Here is a 21,746-nt window from a genome sequence, read left to right as displayed (position 1 = left end):
CCAGCCTCTGTGCGAGGAAGGGGCGCCCCTCCCCCAAAACGACTCCCAGCCCACCCCGCCCAGTGCCAGCCCGGCAGGGGCCCCTTTCCCAGCAGCTGGCAGAGCCCAGCCGACTGGCACACCCAGCTCCTGCGAGACACCCTGCCTGGGCATCCTCATGGGCCAGCTGGACCGAGGGCCTCTAAGCGAGCATCCTCCCTCGCTCTATGCCCAGGCCGTGAGACCCAGTGAGTCCTCCCAGAGCAATGAACCCTGGCCCAGCTCCAGACAGCGGAATAGACTGGTGCAGCCAGTGGGGACTCTGTGAAGGTTCTGGAGGGAGGGAGAAGCATCGCATAATTAAGCTGCAAAGCTGGAGGCCAGGGCCCCCTCCCCCGGATCCTCCACCAACACTGCCCCAAGTTACAGCAGAGTCCCATAGCAGAGGAGACATTTACACGCCCACAGCATTAGTGCTCCTGAGAGGAGAGGGGACCAGCCTGGAGAGCCAAGAGAAGGGAACCCAGGAGAGTGGGTGACCACTGCCAAGGCCATCGAGACGTCCTGCACGTGGCCCCAAAACAGTGACCCTTGAGAGGAGGAAGTTTTGCAGGAGGCGGCACGGCAAGCCAGAGGCCAGAGAACAGGCCCGTGTGGGTCCAGGGCAGGCGTGGGGCACAGGCCGGAGGGAGCCTGGGGCCCGTCAGAAGGTCCTCCGTGGTATTCAACTTGTCACCACCGTCGGTTTAATTTGATTTGAGATCATCTTCGAAGAACATTAGACCCAGCACGTATGAGACACAGCCGGAACGGGAAATGTCTTGGGAAGGGTCCAGACTGGAGGCCGCCAGGGAGAGGTGGGCACAAAGGCCACAGGTGGCTGAGCACGTGGGGCCAGGGGGGCTGGGGACACCCCTGACCGCAGGCCCCTCCCCCACCTTCCCTCCCCAGAGGCCCTTGCAGGCACGGCCTCCATCAGAACACAGCCTCCCCCCGACCCCCCTCATAACCCCACCCCAGGGCCCTGCTGCCCACGCAGCCTGAGAAGCCCACCAGCTGCCCGAACCCGGACTCTGGGCCCCAGGAAAGCAGCGTCTTAAACAGGGAACGCTTTTTTGCTCTAATCCTGTTTGAGATCAAAACGTCATTAAGACAGACTATTCACTTCCTTGGAAAATAAATAAATATTACACTAAATCTATTTGAACATCTTCTTAACGACCCAGGTCTTTATGATCACTAGCTGTGCTCAGAGCCATATCTTTGCTTTTCCAAAGTCAGCCAGGGAACTGGGCAGCGGCTGCCTCTGCGGGACGGGGAGCCGGGGGTTGGGCGGGGGGCACACAATTCACTCTACATCCTCTGTCCTGTGTGATTTTCTCACTAAGTGCATGGGTTACATTCTCAAAATATTCTTTTTTATTATTATTATTTTAAGAAAAAAAACATAAAGAAAGGATTTTTTTTTTTTTTTGACCGGTGAGACTGGCTTGGGAGAGAGCGTGGTGAGGGGGAAAGGCCACAGGCTTTGAGCAGGTCTGGGTTCAAGGCCTGCTCTGCACCAGGTTGCACCCTCTGATCCTCAGTCTTCCCATCCATCTAAGGAGCAGGAAAGGCTCACAGAGTCACTGCGAGGGCCGCCAGAGGCTGCGTTGGCCTCACCCTCACCAACCCAGCCCATCCCTGGTCTTCAAATCCGCTTCCTGCCCAGGAGGGCGGAGGGTATCACACGTACAGGGCTGAGCCGCCACCCTTCGCGCTCTGGCCCCCAAAGCGCACGGACAACCAAGCACTGGCTCACAAGCCTCCTTGGGATAGAGCTTCCTATGCCAGAATCCGACCCCACGATGCTGGAAGTTCCCAACAGCCAGGGGGCTGCTTTCAGCATGGTGGGCGCCAGGCGAGGCACCAAGGGGCCCTAGGGTGAGCTCATCCCTGGAGGGGGAAGGGACCCATGCAGCCTGTCCACCGGCTGCTGCCCTGCCAGGGTAAGTCCAGGACTAAGTGACAGGGAGCCGGGAATCCTCCCTGGCGCACGGCAGGATGCACATAAATAAAGTGAACGAGAGCCGGCAGCCAGATGGACGATCCTGGACGGGCTGCCCCACTGCCCCATATCTTCCAGTTCAGACCCTGCTCTCTCCTCCGTAGAAGGCTCTGGGTTGGTGATGAGGCCAGTGCCAAGCGGGCAGGAGCCACACGCTGGAGGAAACCAGGAAGGCGGCAGGCACAGCTCCTGGCATCCAGCAAGCGCTCAATAATGGTGCTCATAGGCTGCACTCAGGCTGGCACAGGGCCTGCTCCTGGACACAGGCCTTCCTCTCCCGGAGTCCTGCCTGCCAGGTGTGGGGGAGGGCACCTCTGGAAGCCCCTCTGGTGTAGGGCTTCTCCTGCCCCTGCTGCCCAGCCTGAAGAGAAGTTCTAGAAAGAGCTGCCCGACCCCCGGGCCCGGCCACCCCACCCTGGTCTGTCACGGGGCACCTGCACTCCAATGCCTGTCAGCTATAAGGGGGAACCTGGGTCGGCTTGGGGTGAGGCTCTGCCGGGCCCCTGGGGAGCCCTCAGAGCTCAGTCTCCCAGCTGAAGACACTTGGAAGTCACCAGGAAAGCTTGGCCAGGCGCCTGCGGAAGCTCACGAGTTAGAGGGCTCTCCGTGACTTAACTACCCAGAGGGAGAGTGCAGGGAAGAGGCTCTGCCCCCGATGACCACCGCCCCTCGGGCAGCCCCTCAGCTCCCCTCTTTCATCCTTGAAGCCAGCCTCCCGGTCACCACCATCCCCCAGTCTCCTCCCACCCCCACCCCAGGCATGCGCCCCCTTCCTGGTCGCTCTGCTAGTTAGTCGAGGCCCATCACAAGGAAGCCCCCCAGAAGTGCCAGCATGCCAAAAAGCATGTGCCGTGCGGGCCATGGGCTGGGGGCCCCCGACACCTTGAACATCACAGACAACAGTGAGGCCAGCAACCACCCTCCCTCAGTGCTCACAGCATCTGCCCCCCGGAAACTTACAGTCATTGAGACAACACGGACAAAGGGCCCGGTCCATATCCTAAGCGCGTCCCCACTGCCCCCAGGCAAACTCCTTTGCATCCTTCAAGACTCAATTAAGTACCTCCTCTCAGAAATCTTTCCCAGCTCCCACAAGAAGTCAGCCTGGTCTCCTCTGGACGCCGGACGCTGCGCGTGTCTCGGCTCACTTTGCCCACTTTATTATAATTATTCATCGTCCGTTTCTGGCCCTACGCTGTGGCTCTCCACATGCAATCGGGATGCTGGGGTCAGGCACAGTGTCCAGACTGTGCTAAGAGAGTAAAAGCACCACAGGTCGACTGTGGAGAGTGGAGATGCTGGACCTCAGCAAGTGTCAGGCCAGCGGGACAAGAATGGGCAGCCTTCTGGAAGGACAGGGAGAGCCCGGGATGGGGCAGACTCTGGACCGCAGGCCAGCAGGAGAGGGTCACCTCCCGAGGCTTCCCTGGATGAGTGGGAGCGTCTGTAGGTGGGGGGATGTCTCCTATGGAGCGGAGGCCACGGAGCCCCTGATCAAGGCAGGAGGCTCCCCACCGTACCCACAGATAGGCTGGGATGAAGACGCAGAAGCGCACACGGACAGGGCGCACAGTGCACTGCATCCGGGGGGGACCTGCCTGCGCTGTCCGACACTCCGACCGTCCACGAACGGCGTGGCGGGTGGTGGCCGGCTGCAGGGTCAGCAAGGTCACCCAGCGCAGCTTGCGGGGGAGAAGCCAGTAAGGTGGGGGTCTGGGTGCGGGTGAAGGTGCCTGGGAAGAGGGCGCGCCTGGTGGGGGGACCCCCGAACCTCGAGGTCGCCACACGATGCCCGGTGTGGGTTTCGAGTGATCTGAATAATGTGCTCAGAGGAGGAGGCTCCCGGGCACCAAGCATGTCGTGGGGCTTTTAAAAATCAGGTAAAGCTAACGAAAGGAAGAAAACACTCTCTCAGTCCTTGCCGGCTGGCGGATGAGAAAGCACTCTCCTGTCTGCTGTGGGACCACAACCAGAGAGGCCGGCCAGAGAGAGGGGCAGGTTAACGCCACAGCTGCCTGGGGTCTGGTCTGCTGCAGGTGGGCGCCCAGCACTGCTGTGGCCGCGTGGACCCACGGTGGCACTCGAGGGTCAGTCTCTCGCCAGCGAAGGGGGTGACTGGCCCCTGCACACCGGGCAGACGCAGTGAGCCAGCCAGCGGCTCCCCGTCCCCTTTACTCTCTTTGCTCCCCGTCCAACCTGTGGCCATGCCTCTGAGCTGCCCCCGTGCCCGCCCGCCCGCTGCCACCTGGAACTTGCCCCTGAGACTGATTACCTGCAGCCCCCATGGAGGCCCCCACTACGCCTGCTTTGGGGACCTGTCTACTCCCTGCTCTGTTGGCCGAGCCCAGCTGCCCAGCCTGCCCTCTGCCCGCTGACCACAGCGTGTTGGTGGGAGAGGCTGCTGGGGCGGGAGGGTCCGGTCTCGCCCTGTCCCCATGGCAGGGACACAGAAGCGCTGACCATGGATGCTGCTCTCGGGACCCTGCGTCCGGGGCCTGGGGCTGCAGGGCTTCCTCATGACGGTCACAGGCAGCACGTGCAGAGGTCCCGGCATGGAGCAGGCGTCAGAATCGTGCAACCCGGGGAGCCCCTACTTCTGCTGCTCAGCGGCCGCTCCGCGCTTCCACTGCATCCCTCCCAGTAGACATTCCAGGGACATGGCAGCTCCTGTCTCCACCGCCCCCATCCCTGGCTCCAGCCCTGCACCCGACTCCGGCTCTCTTCACCCAGTCCCGGCCTCGCAGGCACCTGCCTGCCTGCCACCAGGGCTGCGAGCTGTTTCCACAGCCCGGCGGCAGACACACCCGGTGGCCAAACAACCCGGGAGATCCCATCCATACTCTGCTAACTCAGGTGCTCGGGAAGCGGGAATTCCTGACAGCCAGCCAGAGACAAGGGCCCACGGCTCGGACCCATCCACAGCCTTAACTTCTACAGCCCAAAGCAGCCAGGAGTCCCGAGGGAAAGGAAAGGACCAAAGCCTTGTTTATCCGCTTTGTAAAGGCTCCCACACAGGGTGAGCGCAGGGATGCCCGCTCAGTGCTCAGTCCTGGCCCCCGACTCCCCAGGCAGATCCACACACGAAGATCTTTCTGGAACAGGCTGCGCAGGCAGCAGAGGCACTTGGCTGGTCCAACAGTTTTATTTACCGCGTTAATTAACACATGGATGTCCTGAACCAGCCTGAGGCCGGATACGTCCATTCTGCCCGGCCTGGGCCGCCCCAAGTGGGCTCGGCTGAGGAGGGTCTGGGCCAGCGCTCGGGGGCGGGGAGGGCGGGTAGCGGAGAGGACAGCCCAGCAGACACGCTCACTCACCACGCCAGGCCCTTCGCTTGCTTGGATTTGTGGATTTAAACTACATCAAGCTGTTGCTTATGTGTGTGTTAGCAAAACGTTTTTTTTCTACCTTTGATTAAAATGACGGGGGAGGTCCCTTTATATTTTTAATCTGGACCTAAGCAATTTGGTAGAAAATAGGAACTTCTACATGAGGTTGTTGTGAGGGTTTTTTCCTGCTTATAATAACAATTTTAAAAACAGAATCCCTGCTCGCAGCAGAAAATGGAGTAAACAAGTGGTTTCAATAGAGCAAGTCGAAGCCGCCTCCATCTCCGTAACCCGTTGTCTGGCATCCCACGATGTTCTGATGTGTCTCCAGTGAGGCCTACACCACAGGAAGGCTTTCCTCAACACTCAGGAGCCTCTTGCCGTTTCTGTTCTGCTTTTCCCTCTCACTACTTCCCCACCCTGTGAACGACTCTTCCATGGCACGATCCGGCAGCTACATACTGCTTCACCGGTGGACGCCGTCCAGGGACACCAGGAAGGTATGGGACCCTCCCCAGGCTCCCCGGCCTCGGGGTCAGAGCCGGTGAGGAGAGTGTGCTGGCTCCGAGGGGATTTGGGCAAGCACGTGCCATGCTGGGCGGGAGCATGAGGTCCCAGTACAAGAGCGACGTCCAGAGCGCAGGCCCATGAGGGCTGCCCAGCGTCCACCAACAGGACGGCACACAGAGCTCAGGAGACCGTGTCCCACTCCTGCCCAGGACCCAGAACGTCCTGCGTTCCAGAACAGGGCCTGAAGTAGACACGCTAGAGACCGACACTGGACAACATTTAATCCCTGTGGTCTCTGCAGCATCCTGGCATGCCTCTTATCAGCGCCTGAGTTCCTGCTTTTATATTTAACATCACAATTTATATATTTAACATCACGCAATTCCCACTCTCTGACCTAGATCGCATATACTTGTCATCTTCACCACAGAGAACGTTCCTTCCATGGGTAGCCGAGTGCTTCCTTGATTGGCAGGCATTTGGGGTGTTTCCAATTTCCCTGCTTGTAAATGCCTGCCGTAAACATCTCGGTTATTTCTGTAGAGTTTATTTCCAAAGGCACAGTCGCTGGGTGATTTACAGCCCACGCCAGCGATGAAAACACCACCTCTTGCCACTTCCCCAAAGTCCGACCCTGGCCTTTCCAAGGTCCTTCCTTGGAATCCTGGCAGCTCCCCGGCCCCGACTTCTGAGCCTGGGCCAGAAATGCAAGTCTTAAGTCATCCATGCTGTGCTAGGGTACTGGGGCCACCAGTACATGGGCTGGGCAGCTGAAACAACAGAGATCGTCCCACAGTTCTGGAGGCCGGAAGTCCAAGACCAACATGTTGGCGGGGTCGGTTCCTTCTGAGGCTGTGAGGGAGACACTGTCCCAGGCCTCTCTCCAGCTTCTGGGGTTTTGCTGGTGATCCCTGGGGCTCCTTGGCTTGTAGAAGCATCACCCCCATCTCTGCCTTCATGTTCACATGGCATTCTCCCTGTGTGTCTCTGCCCAAGTTTCCCCTTTTCAGAAGGACACAGTCCTACTGGATGAGGGCCCACCCTCCACCTCAGCTTAACTAATTACGTCTATGACAACCTTATTTCCAGATGAGGTCGCATTCTGAGGTACGGGGGTTAGGAGTCCACATCTGAATTTGGAGGAGACACGATTCAACCCATAGCACATGCTGGCCCCCAACTCTGCCTTATGGAATCTGCCACTGCGTGTACCAGTCAAACATTTCCCAAATGACCATCATCACATATTAGCTCCACAAGATGTTCCCAGATGTTAGGTACGAAGGGGGTTCTGTGGGCAAAAGAGTTTAGAAACCAGTAAGTTAAAATGTTTTCCTTCCTTCCTTCCTTCCCTCCTTCTTTCCTTCCTTTTTTACTGCAGAACTTCCCAGGGCCTTTAACACGGTCATCTGTACTGTGAATTTCCAACCAGCGAGTACGAGGTACAGCCTTTCCCTAACTTCTTTGACCAGAGAAATCTTTTTTTTTTTTTTTTTTTTTGGTCTTCACTGTTTCACTTTTATTTTTTTTTGACAGCTTCATTGGAGTATAATTGCTTTACAATAGTGTGTTAGTTTCTGCTGTATAACAAAGTGAATCAGCTCTACATATATATCTATCCCCATATCTCCTCCTTCTTGCGTCTCCCTCCCACCCTCCCTGTCCCACCCCTCTAGGTGGTCACAGAGCACCGAGCTGATCTCCCTGTGCTATGCGGCTGCTTCCCACTAGCTATCTATTTTACATTTGGTAGTGTATATATGTCCATGCCACTCTCTCACTACGTCCCAGCTTACCCTTCCCCCCCGCCATGTCCTCAAGTCCAGAGAAATCTTTACCCAAAGAAGTCTCAATTGGGCCAAGAGCGGGGGACAGGGAAGGGTTCTAGTCTAAGGGCTCAACACCGAATGCATCCCTCAACAAAGAAACAAATGGCCAGGGTGGGACAGAAATGCCATCTGAGGACACCCACCCAAACACAAGAACAGCAGCGCTGCCCATGGAGTCTGTGGGTGCATCTCAGATGGAGGAAACCCCAGCGTGGCCCCCTCTTCTCCCTGCCTGCCCCTTGGAACAGGGCACCCAGGCCATGGCGGCCGCTCCTCCCATCGGAAGCCCCCTCCCCACCCACGCGGGCATCAAGGTCCCCCCACTGCCCTCCTCCCAGACACCCCGGGGAGCAGGGCTTCACCTGGAAGAGCCAGGAACGTCAACTCAGAGAGAACGTTTTCTTACATTTCTGACAGTGCTGAGAGCAGACGGAACGCTCCGTGAGCAGACTGGGGAGCCATGTCCTGACCACGTAAGGCTTATGACAAAATGCACCCTACATCCTAATGAGATTTAGATATAAATGACCACAAAGGGTAATCCTTTCACATTTCTCATGCGCTCACGTCATCACTGTTACTTTATACAGTCACGTCAAGTCTGTGAGTCCTACACAGATGAGAACAGCCCGACTCTGACGCTTGTCCATGACACCGTGTTGCTCTTAAACCTCTCGGGCCTCACACCTCACACGGTCACTCTCAGTACCGCCCAGATCCACCACCCCTCCCCGCCATAGCGGGGTCCCCTGAGTCCCCGTTCCACCGGGTACAGACATCCTTGAGAAGCTTCCTGGAGGGCTCAAGGCAGCAAAGCCAACAGGAACAAGAGGGTGGGCACCAGCCCAGGGGACACAGTGGGATCTGAAGGAAGTGGGACTCAATGGGATTACTGAGTGGGTACAGAGTTATCGTTTGGGGTGATGAAAAAGTTCTGAAAATGGGTAGTGGTGACGGTTACACAACACTGTGAATATACTTGATGGCACTAAACTCTACATTTAACAATGGTTAAAATGGTAAATTTTATGTTATGTATATTTTACCACAATGAAAAAAAGTCAAAGGACGGAGAGAGATATACCATATTGATCTCAGACAGAGCAGACTTGAGTACGGAAAGTTACCAGGGACAAAGGGAGATTTCACATCATGATAAGGTGGTCATTTCTCTAAGACATAACCCTTAGCATGTATACCCCCGGCAGCAGAAGGACAAACTACATCAGGCAAAACTGAAAGACCTGTAAGGAAAAGTAGGTGAATCCACTAGTACACTTGGAAACTCCAGCACCCCTCTATCAGAAATGCACAGACCCAGCAGGCAGAAATTTGGGAAGGACACAGCTGAACTGAAAAGCATCATCTAGCAACTGGATGTAATTAACATCTAGAGACAACTTCATCCAACAACAGCAGAACACACATTCTTCTCAAGCTCACATGAACTTTCACTAAGATAGAGCACATTCTGGGCCATAAAACACCCTTAACGAATTTATAAGAAAAGAAATAATACAAAGTATGCTCTCAGATCACAATGGAATTAAATTGGAAATGAAAAAAGAAGAGATGGCTGGAAAACCCCAAAATACATGGGGATTAAACAACATACTTCCAAATAACACAAGAGTCAAAGAAGAAACCTCAACAGCATCACCTCTTGGGTAAGGAGGCTAATGATAGAGGATATGAATCAGGGAAAAGGTCAGTGGGTCAAGTTTACCTTCTTTTTTTTTCCTTCTTTTTTGTTTTTTTTGTTGTGGCCTCTCCCATTGCAGAGCACAGGCTTCGGACAGGCAGGCTCAGCCACTCCACGGCATGTGGGATCTTCCCGGACCGGGACATGAACCCATGTCCCCTTAATCGGCAGGCGGACTCTCAACCACTGCGCCACCAGGGAAGCCCAAGTTTACCTTCTTGTTCTGGGTTTTTAGGTGCAAGGGTGTTTCACTTTTTTTTTTTTTTTTTTTTTTTGCAGTACGCGGGCCTCTCACTGCTGTGGCCTCTCCCTTTGCGGAGCACAGGCTCCAGACCCGCAGGCTCAGCAGCCATGGCTCACGGACGCAGCCACTCCACGGCATGTGAGATCTTCCTGGACCGGGGCGCAAACCCGTGTCCCCTGCATTGACAGGCGGACTCTCAACCACTGTGCCACCAGGGAAGCCCCACATTATTTTTTAAATGAAAAATCGTCTACGTGTAATATTTTACAATTTACAAACATTTAAAAATAAAAATATGGAATAAATTACACAGTAAAATAAAAAAAGAAGAAATCTCGAAAGAAAATTTTAAACATTTTAACAAAGTGAAAATGAAAATAAAACATCAAAATTGTGGAATGCAGTAAAAAAAAACTGCTTAGAAAAAAATTATACCATTGATTGCATATATTAGGAGAGAAGACTTAAAATCAATAATCTACGTTTCCACCTTAGGCGACTAGAAATAAGAAGAGCAAATTAAATTCAAAGTAAGCAGAAGAAAAGACATAATAAAAGTTAGAGCAGAAATAAATGACACTGAAAACAGAAAATCAACAGAGAAAAACCAATGAAACCAAAAGCTGTTCTTTGAAAAGACCCATAAAGTTGACAAGCCTTCAGCCAGGCTAAGATAACAAGAGGGAGGACACAGACATCAGAAATGAAAGAGGAGCCATCACTACTGACCCCTTGGAAATTAAAAGGATAATAAAGAAATACTATGAACAACTCTATATCCACAAACTTGATGAAACCTAGATGAAATGGACCAATTCCTTGAAAGACACAATTTGCCAAAACTCTCACAAGAAGAAATAGACCAGAACAACAAATACTGTATTATATCATTTATGTGTGGAATCTAAAAAATAAAACAAACGAATGAATATAACAAAACACAGATTCACAGATATAGAGAACAAGCTTGTGGTTACCAGTGGGGAGAAGGAAGGGGGAGGGGCAAGATAAGGGTAGGGGATAACAAACTACTGTTTATAAAATGGATACGTTACAAGGATATACTGTACAGCACAGGGAATTCAGGGAATACAGCCAATATTTTATAAGAACTTTAAATGGAGTATAATCTGTAAAAATTTTGAATCACTATATTGTACACCTAGAACTAATATAATATTGGAGATTAACTATACCTCAATTTTAAACAGTAAAAAAAAATAAAAGAAATAGACAATTTGAATAGACCTATATCTATTAAAGAAGTTGAATCAATAATAACATTACAAGAAAACTACAGATCAATATTTCTCACAAACATAGATGCAAAAACCCTCAACAAAATATTAGCAAATTGAATCCACCAATGTATAAATAGAATTATACGCCATGACCAAGTAGGATTTATCCCAGTTGTGCAAGCCTGGCTGGTTCAACATTTGAAAACCAATTAATGTAATGCATCACATCAACTGGCTTAAAAAGAAAATCACATGATCATATTAATAGATGCAGAAAAAGCATTTGACAAAATCCAACACCCATTCATAATAAAAACTCTCAGGGCTTCCCTGGTGACGCAGTGGTTGAGAGTCCGCCTGCTGATGCAGGGGACGCGGGTTCGCGCCCCAGTCCGGGAAGATCCCACGTGCCACGGAGCGGTTGGGCCCGTGAGCCATGGCCGCTGAGCCTGCGCGTCCAGAGCCTGTGCTCCGCAACGGGAGAGGCCGCAACAGTGAGAGGCCCGTGTACCGCAAAAAAAAAAAAAAAACTCTCAGCAAACTAGGAATAGAGGGGAACTTTCTCAACTTGATAAAGAACATTGTATTAGTCAACTCAGGCTGATAACAAAATATTATAGACCGGGTGGCTTAAACAAGAGAAATGTATTTATTTTCTCATAGTTCTGGAGGTTGGAAGTCCAAGATCAAGGTCCGGCAGGGTTTGGTTTCTTATATGAGCTCTCTTCTCTTGACTTGTAGGTGGCCACCATCTTGCTGTGTGCTAACCTGGCCTTTCCTCAGTGGGTACATATGGAGAAAGAGCAAAGTGTCTGGTGTCTCTTCCTATAAGGACACTAATCCTATCAGATCAGAGCCCCACCATTATGACCTCTTTTAACCTTAATTACCTCCTAAATAACCAATCTCTAAATACAGTCACATGGGAGGGTTAGGGCTTCAACCTATGAATTTGGGGGGCACACAATTCAGTCCGCAGCAAGCATTTACAAAAAACCTACAACTAACATCATATTTTTGGTGAGAAAGTAGGTGCTTTTCCTCTAAGTTCAGAAACAAGTCAAGAATGTCCCTTCTCACCACTCTTTTTCAACATCATACTGCAAGTCTCAGCTAATGCAGTAAGGCAAGAAAAGGAAATAAAAGGTATACAGACTGGAAAGGAAAATATAAAACTGTCTTTCTTCCCAGATGATATGATTATCTATGTAGAAAATCCCCAAAGAATTGACCAAAGAAATCCTGGAACTAATAAATGATTATAGCAAGGTTGAAGGATACAAGATTAATATACAAAAGTCAATTTCTTTTCTATATATCAGCAATGAGCGAGTGGAATTTGAAAGTAAAAACACAATACTATTTACATTAGCACCAAAAAATGAAACACTTAGGTGTAAATCAACAAAACATGTACAAGGTCTATACGGATGAATGAAATCAAAGAAGAACTAAATAAACGGAGAGATATCCCATGCGTGAATAGGAAGACTTGATATTGTCACAATATCTGTTCTTTCCAAGTTGATCTATACATTCAATGTAATCCTAATCAGAATCCCAGCAAGATATCGTACGGCTATAGACCAACTGATGCTCAAGTTTATACGGAGAGGCAAAAATTGCTTCTCGGCTTTTTGGCTAAGATCAAATGTAGCAGACAGAGAAGCAAAAGACCCATGATGGCCAACACAATATTGTTGAGAAGAACAAAGTTAGACGATTGACATTACCCGACTTCAAGACTATAAAGCTACGGTAATCAAGACAGTGTGGTTTGGTAAAAGAATAGATAATAGATCAATGGAACAGAATAGAGAGCCCAGAAATAGGCCCACACAAATAGTCAACCAAATTTTGTGTGTGTGTGTGTGGTACACGGGCCTCTCACTGCTGTGGCCTCTCCAGTTGTGGAGCACAGGCTCCGGACACGCAGGCTCAGTGGCCATGGCTCACGGGCCCAGCCGCTCCGCGGCATATGTGGGATCTTCCCGGACCGGGGCACAAACCCACGTCCCCTGCACCGGCAGGCAGACTCTCAACCACTGCACCACCAGGGAAGCCCAGTCAACCAATTTTTGACAAAGGAATAAAGGCAATTCAAGGAAGAAAAGATTGTCTTTTCAAAAAATGGTGCTTGCTATGGACTGAACGTTTGTGTCCATGCCCACCCCCAGGCCCCGACCACCAAATTCATATGTTGAAATCCTAACCCCAATTGGACAGTATTAAGAGGTGAGGCCTTTGGGAGGTGATTAGGGCATGAGAGCAGAGCCCTCATTAACAAGACTAATGCTTTATAAAAAAGACCCCAGATAAATCTTTCCAGCCCTTCTGCCATGTGAGGACACAGGGGAAAGATGACCATCTAGGAAGCAGGTCTCACCAGACCCTGATTCTGCCAGAGCCATGATCTTGGATTTGAAGTTCCTAGAACTGTGAGAAACAAATCTTTTTTGTTTATAAGCCACCCAGTTCATGGTATTTGGCTATAGCAGCCTGAACAGTCTAAGACAGTACTGGAACTACTGGACACTCAGATGCCAAAAAATGAATCTAGACACAGACCTTACACCTTTCACAAAAATTAACTCAGAATGGATCATAGACCTAAATGTAAGATGCAAAACTATGAAAGTCCCAGAAGGTATCGCAGGAGAAAATTTAGGTGACCTTGGGTTTGGCAATGACTTTTTCAGATACAACACCAAAAGCATGATCCAGGAAAGAAAGAATTGATAAGCTGGGCTTCATTAGAATAAAAAACTTCTGCTCTGTGAAAGATGGGGTAAGCAAATGAGAAGACAGGCCACAGATGGGAGAAAATATTTGCAAAACACGTATCTGATTAAGGACTCGTATCCAAAATATACAAAGAACTCTTAAAATGCAACAATAGGGGCTTCCCTGGTGGCGCAGTGGTTGAGAGTCCGCCTGCCGATGCAGGGGACGCCGGTTCGTGCCCCGGTCCGGGAAGATCCCACATATGCCACGGAGCGGCTGGGCCCGTGAGCCATGGCCACTGAGCCTGCGCGTCCGGAGCCTGTGCTCCGCAACGGGAGAGGCCACGACAGTGAGAGGCCCGCGTACCGCAAAATTAAAAAAAAAACAACAATAATAAAAAGAACAACCTGATTAAAAATAGGCCAAAGACCTTAACAGACACCTCACCACGGAAGGTATACAGATGGCAAATAATCATATGACAAGATGCTCCTTATCATATGTCATCAAATCCAAATTAAAACAACGAGATACCACCGCAAACCTATTAGAACGGACAAAATCCAGAACACAGACACCACCACAGGCTGGTGAGGCTGTGGAGCAACGGGAGCTCTCACTCGTTGCCGGTGGGAACGCACAATGGGGCAGCTGCTCTGGAAGACAGCTTGGCAGTTTCTAACAAAACTAAACACAGTCTTACCATGTGATCCAGCCATCGTGCTCCTTGGTATTTACCCAACGGAGTTGAAAACTTATGTCCATACAAAAGCTTGCACACAAATGGTTATAGTAGGTGTATGCGTAATCGCCAGAACTTAAAAGCAACCAAGACATCCATCAGTAGACTGAGCGGATAATTAAGTTGAGGAACCTCCAGACAAGGGAATATTATTCAGCACTAAAAAGGAACGAGCTATCAAGTCACGAAAAGACAGGAAGGAAACTTAAATGCATGGTACTAAGCGAAAGAAGCCAATCTGAAAAGGCTACACACCGTATGATTCACAACTCCATGACATTCTGGAAAAGGCAAAATTATAGAGACAGTAAAAAGTGGTTGTCTGGGGCTCTGGAGGATGGGAGGGGACGAATAGAGGAGCACAGAGGATCTGGAATACTGTAATGATGGATGCATGACATCATACCTTTGTCAATCCTGTAGAACTGTGCAACACAGAGGGAACCCTATGGAAACTATGGGCTTCAGTTAATATTAATGTAGGAATATTGGTCATCAAGTGTAACAAGTGTATCACGTCTGAACGCAAGTGAGATGGTTACAGGAAAGGGAACTGGGGCCTGGCTGTGAGGTAAATATGGAAACTCTCTACTTTCCATCCAATATTTCTGTAAACATAAACCTGCTCTAAAAAATAAAGTCCATCAGGTTTTTTTTTTTTAAGTATAAAGAGAAAACAAAGTATCTTTTTATGACAGGGGTGGGAGTTGGGGGATTTTTTTAACCACAGGCAGAAAAGCGTAAGAAGGGACTTCTCTGGTGGTCCAGTGGTTAAGGATCCACCTTCCAATGCAGGGGACGCAGGTGGTCAGGGGAACTAAGATCCCACACGCTGCGGGGCAACTAAGCCCGTGCACCACAACTACCGAGCCCGCGCACTCTAGAGCCCGCGAGCTACAACTAGAGAGAAGCCCACGACAACAAAAGATCCCGCGTGCCGCAACTAAGACCCGACACAGCCAAAAGAAAGAAAGAAAGAAAGAAAGAAAAGCATAAGGAAAATTACGGTATATCTGAGTCACATTGAAACCTTGACACCCCAGCGCGACCGAGGACGTGAACAGGGTGAGGAGGGTGCTGGGGGTGTCACAGACTCTCCAGATCTGATAGCACCCGGGACCACCCTCTACAGCTTCCAAAGTGTCTGCCCCTGGGCTCTCAGGACCCCTGTGGAAGATGGGAAGGGTGAGGGCACCCAATGCCTTGCTCACGGCACTGTGGGTGGCACAGGCAAGACCTAAACGCAGACACCCCTCCGCACCCTTCCTGCACATTCGCCTATCAGGTGCCCTCTGTTGGCTCAGAAAGAGTAGGGGGCTGGGTGGGAATAGATGGAATATTCCAGTGGGGGCGGGGCAGGAGCCACTGAGTCTGGGAACCTGAGCTGAGCAGAAGTCTAGCAGCGCCATCCCAACACGGAGAGCAGGGGCTGGGGGCTTGCGGCCAGAGCAGGGGCTCAGCTGCCAGGGCTCCTTCCGGGTCTGGCTCACAGGCTGGCTCTTACTGGCTACAGAAAACCAAACGTTGTGGTTGATGTCATGCTGGTAGCTTGACGTTAGACATGATGGGGGTATTTACGCCACAGGGATGGGCAAGCACTATGGATCAGGGTCCCCGCCGCCCACCAGCCCAGTTGTTAACATTTATCAGGCGCCTCTAGAAAGGGGACTACGACGGGGAATGCCACCACTCCCCTCCCCCTCTGTGCATGGGGTGGAGTGTGGAGGAAGGGGTGGGGTGGATGAGATCCTGGCCAGGCCAGAGGCTTGCTGGGGGCGGGTGCTGCAGGCTGTCCCAGGGGACAAGAGAGAGAGAGGCCCCTGGGCAAGAGCTGGTGTCCGCTGAGGACCCGCCTCAAATCCAGCCTGTCGCGTGCAGCCTCCATGGGCACGCGCCATTCCTGGGCTTCTCGTGGGGCCAGGTTCACGTCTGTGTGCCCCTCACTCTCGCCCACCCCTCCCCCCCCGTTCCGTGCGGGTGTCTGTCTCTCTCCTTCTCCACCCTTCTCTCCAGTACACTCTTCAGTAGCAACTACACTGGGCCTTGCCCCACTCCCCAGAAGCCGTGGAGATGACCCAAGTACTGGGTTTGCATTAAGCAAAGGCCAAAATAAGGACAGAGGTGGAACAGGAGGGCAGGAAAGCCCCAGCACCACCCTGGACCCCTCGGTGCCCGGTGCCCCTTCCTCCCACCAGGCCGGGGCACGGCCTGCGGGTCAGAGCCGGCAGTGCGGCCTGCGGTGGCCTCTGCAGAGGCTGGGGGGCAGCTAACAGGAACACTCTGGCCCTGCTTGGCCCCTGGGGTGGGGCACTCGCTGGGAGGACTACCGGAGGAGGAGGGGGGAGGGGGGTGAGCAGGGCCTCCTGCAGCTGGACAGCTCAGCCTGGACTGGAGGATCTCTGGAATTCCTCTCCTGCCTACGCTGTGGGGCCTCAGCCCATCCCAGGCCCACCCACAACACCCAGGGCCTCTGTTCATTAGCTTCGGGAGAGCTGAGCCCGGAGACTGATCGAGGCAGTGTCACCAGCCCATGGGCCACCTGGAAGAACCGTCTCGTACCTGAAGCCCGAGGTGAACTCAGGAGCAAGCGAGCACTGGCTCTGGTTTAATTTCTATTCTTCATGTTTTCACGGGTTGAAAGAACTTCCATTTCGCTTTCTGTGAACTACCTGCTTACACCCTTCATCCGTATTTCAGTTGGAATTTTGGTTCTTATTGACCTGTAGGAGCTCTTTATATGTGAAGGTAATCCCCACCTCTTCGCCACCTGCAGCCCCTGTGGCCCTGTGTGTTACATGCTCGGGAGAGAGGAAGCAAGGCACGTTTTTGTTTGCCCCCTAAGATGAACTTGGAGCCTTCAAGGGCAGCCCTTGTGTCTGCTCCTGTTTGCCCCCAGAATCCTGACAGCACAGGATTCCAGCTCGTCAAGGGAAACTGGCAATGATCTGGGGGCCGGGGATGACGTTGGGATGGACAGGAAGGTCCGGCCAGGCCTGGAGGGGCCCGGGGTTCCCACTACCCTGTGTGCAGGCGGCACCCCACTCGGGGCCCTTGTCCTGGATCTCTTGCCCCTGGCCCCATGCCCTGCCTGGGGTGCATGCACGTCCCCCTTGAGTGCCCACCAGGCAAAAATCAACTCACCCTGAATTATCAGAGACCAGGGACCACAGAGGATGCCGGAACCGTTACTGACTTTTCCTCTGTTTTCCATCGTGAAGAGCCAGCTCAGAGAGAGGACCCTGGACCGTCCTGGATACCCACAACCATCCTTGCTCCAGCCACGGACAAATCATGGGCCTTGCTCCAGCCATGTCACTCCAGCCATGTCACATCATGGGCCTCCCTTCTACTGACACTTAGACAGAGAGCACCAAGCCATTTCACCAACAAATGACTGCAAACACTTTGATATTTTCACAAGCATGAACATGTTATGGGAAGGAAGTGAATTCACCTCGATTATAAAGATGACAGAACTGTGTGGTGATAGAGGTGCTCAGCTGGGGGACTCTGGGAGCTGCCTGCCCGCCCACCTCACCCCAGAGACGCAGAGACCTGATGCCTCTCCACAGGGGTGCTGGGGGGCGGTGTTGAGAAGTCGTGCATGTGAACCCTGAGATTTCTGTTCCAAAATGAAAACTGTAGTTGGGAGTGTCAGAGAGAACCCCGCAAGGCCAGAGGCCAAGGACACATGCCCCCCCCCGGCACTGGTCCACAGTCAGCTACCCGCCACTGACGGCCAGGCCAGGAGAGCCCAGGGAGGTCCAGCAGAGGCACCGAAGGAACTGGTACAGGAGGTTCCGGCAAGGAGCAGCTCACACTTGCTGATCTGGGCCCGGTGCTGGGGTCCAGGTCAGCCCACTCGCCTACCTCGGGCGCAGGCTGACTGTCCTGATCTGGGGACACTGACATCCTTCCAGGTCACCGTGCTCTTAATATGGCCCCCCAGAACCTGAGCCCAGGGTCCACCCCAGCTGCACCCCCATCTGCCACCTTCACACTCAGGGGCCACCCTGGATGGGGACGGAGCCCGGCTCCAGTCTCCACATCTGGGACACACCCGGCACAGCTGGAAGGGCCAGTGCGCTCCGGAAAGCAGCCCAGTGGCTGCCTTCCCAGTGCGACCGTGGATGGACCTGAGGGCCGATTTGGGTCACAGGACAGCTGGATGCACACCCAACCACAGTGGCCGGGGACTGTCCTCCCAGCCCGGGTCCGTGAGCGAGGGGCCCGCAGAGCGACTTTCAAAGGCAGCTCTTCGAAGCCACATCCATCCCCCTAGTCACAGTGCCAGGCAGTCACTGACAGGGACAGAACTGAGTCAACCCCCCGGGGGCCTGAAATTACTGCTGAGGCCATGCAGCTCACAGAGGACAAGCAGGAGTAGACAGACAGGGAGGAGGGACACCGAATGGAAGGTTCCGCGGCCCTGGCAGGAGGCAGGGCATGTGGGCAGCGATCGCTACCCACAGTGGCCCCGACCCGAGGGGATCTGGAGCTTTAGAACAATGGGCTTCCTGGCCACTTGATTCTTTTTTCCTACGAGGTGTGTATCCATTAAAGCTCTAGGGGTTTGTTTCTGTTTTGCGTTTCAGGTCAAAACTCCCCTCTTAAGTTTTATTCTCCGGGAATGCAAACACCTGTGTGATGGGCCTGTGGACACCCAAGCATCTGACAGGTGAGCTTTGTGGCAAGTCTCAGAGGAAGGAAGTGGGGTTTCCACAGAGCCAATTCGTGGAGACATGAGGGACCCCGCAAAGTCATTTGACAAACCCTCCTGGTTTATAGAGGGGGAAAATGAAACCAGAGAGGTTACATGGTGGCCCAAGGCCACACAGCCCAGTGTTGAGAAGTCGTGGCCAGCGGGAGGAGACCATGTATTCCGTTCTTTAAAAGAGCCACAAGAGGGACTTCCCTGGTGGTCCAGTGGTTAAGACTTCGCCTTCCAATGTAGGGGGTGCGGGTTCGATCCCTGGTCGGGGAGCTAAGAGCCCACATGCCTCGCGGCCAAAAACACCAAAACATAAAACAGGAGCGATACTGTAACAAATTCAATAAAGACTTTAAAAATCGTCGACGTCAAAAAAGTCTTTGACAAAACAATAAAGAAAATTTTAAAAGAAAATAACCACGAGAGCCAAAGTCCATCGACAGGTGAATGGGATAAGCAAAATGTGGTCCACCCATACAATCAAATATTATTCAGCCTTAATAAAGAAGAAAATTCTGACACATGCTACAATATGGATAAAACTTGAGGACATTACGCTCAGTGAAATAAGCCAGACACAAAGGGACAACCGTCATATGCTTCCACTTACATGAGGTACTCAGAGTAGTCAAATTCAGAGACAGAAGGTAGGATGGTAGGTGCCAGGGGCTGGGGGGAGGGGATGGGGAGTTAGCGTTTAATGGGGACAGAGTTTCAGTTTTGCAGGATGAAAACATTCTGGAGATGCATGATGGTGGTGATAATAACACAACAACGTGAATGTACTTAATGCCACTGAACTGCGTACTTTAAAATGGTTAAGACGGTAAGTTTTATGTTATATATACAAAAAAAATCTCCTGGTAGGATAGGCAGCCATGTCTCTAGGAAATCATTAAGAAACAATGGAAGAAATTGGTAACTTGTCGTGCTGACTTTAAAAATCAGGTTTTTAAAAAGAGCGCCTTTGGAACCACATGACAAATCAAACCTTAACCTCTGCTGACAAACAAGAGAAATTTAGAGGAGAAAAAAGCATAACAATCCCAGACAGAAAGCCACGAGCTGAAAGGGACGAGCAGCCGTGATGGGCCCAGTCAGGGCCCAGGCACAGGCAGGGTCACCGCTCTGCAGTCCACGCAGACTGCGCCCCAGTGGGGACCGAGGCTGAAGACCCCACACACCCTGAGAGGTGACAGCACAGAAGTCCCCAGCAAAGCCGAGCCCTGGCCCCCCACCCAGTGCCAGCGCCAACTGTCCCTCGGGGTGGAGGGACACAGGTCGTGGGAAAGCAGAGGGGACTGGAGCTCAGACGACAGCTCAGTCCACAGGGAGGAATCACCTGCGTTTCAGCACAGAGGAGCCTGAGGATGGGGAGGTAGGAGAAGGAGTCCCCACGGCAGCATCAGGAGAGACCCCTAAGCATCCTTTAAGTGAGGGGAGAAAGGAGAGGAGACGGGGAACAGAGGGACCAAGCCAGCCCCCCAGCCTCTGCTCCACGGGGTCCCGCCAGCCCAAGGGGGGGAAGGCCCGTCGGTCACCACACCAGGAAGAGCCTGGGCGCAGCTGAAGGGGGAAGGAAAGAAAAGTCGGAGCTTGAAGTGGAAGAGAGAGGTTAACCTGCCCCAGGACAGGCCGTCCTCGGCAGCCTGCCCCGCAGGCAAGTGGTCAAGATGAGCATTTGTTCACGGATCAGAAAATAAAAATGGAAGGATACGAACGCGCCCACGCTCAGGCCTGCAGAGGAACCGCGAAAAGCACCGCCTTTCAGGGACCACGGTCTGCACCCCAGAAGTCTCACTGTTGCTCCGAGGCCCCCCCCCACCCCAGACTTGAGGGGCCACAGACCCTCGAGGAAGGAAACAGCACAGATGAAGAGACGCCAGGGCCCACCCCACACTGGAACGACGGGGACACCGGAACCCTGGCTTCAGCACCCAGGCTCCGGCCCAGGAGTCTTGGATGGGACAGTCCCAAGGGGCTCACTCGGGACAGAAGCAAGTGGATCCCCGGCATGTGGGGCAACGCCAGGCGCAGAGCTCGGAAGCCAAGGCACCTACTGGTCCCTAGAAGTGAGACCGTGAGCTTGAGGCGTTACGGCGGTGTCCTCCCCGACACCGGTCTTCACGAGGGGCTGGAGGACCCTCACCCCGTGTGGCACTTGTCTGCTGGGTTCCCGGCCAAGCCCTGCTCCTAGGCGCTCACGGGGTCCTGGATCTGCCTCGGCCAGGGAGCTGGGGACGAGGCCAGCGGGGGTCACAGCCCAGCCCGGAGGGTGCCCCAGGGGACAGAAGGAGTGGGAGACACAGGAGCCTGGGGAAGGGGCCTAAGGAGAAGAGGAGGTAAGGAGAGGTGCAGGGAGGAAGGGAGAAAGAAGGGCGAGCACCCAGCCGAGGTGGTGACAGAGGCGTGCGGGCCCAGGAAGGAGGAGACCAGACGTCCCAGAATCACGGAGCCCAGGGTTTGGGGCTTGGCCTCTATCCCCACTCCAGCCCTTCCCGTCACTGCCAGTCGCGCTGATAGCCTGTCCCCTCCTGCCACGCACGCCCGTCACCACACCCACTGGGACCCACCACTCCTGCTCCCAGAGAGGCCTCACCCTCCAGCACCCATCCTGGCACAAACCCCTACCCCAGTCAGGGCCAGGAGAGGGGTGCGAGGATGGTGCCTTCCGGAACTGTGTCCAAG

At 52.9% G+C, this 21,746-nt stretch overlaps 1 protein-coding gene across 10 annotated transcripts in view; it reads right to left on the bottom strand.

The window, feature by feature from the left end:
* The window catches only part of CAMK2B (calcium/calmodulin dependent protein kinase II beta), a 93,197-nt gene that overhangs the window by 59,669 nt on the left and 11,782 nt on the right, over nt 1–21,746 (bottom strand). The window lies entirely within an intron of this gene.

This window comes from Phocoena phocoena, chromosome 9, assembly GCF_963924675.1.
Source record: "Phocoena phocoena chromosome 9, mPhoPho1.1, whole genome shotgun sequence".
In the NCBI taxonomy this organism is placed as follows: domain Eukaryota; kingdom Metazoa; phylum Chordata; class Mammalia; order Artiodactyla; family Phocoenidae; genus Phocoena; species Phocoena phocoena.
This window is presented reverse-complemented; position numbering and strand designations above follow the sequence as displayed.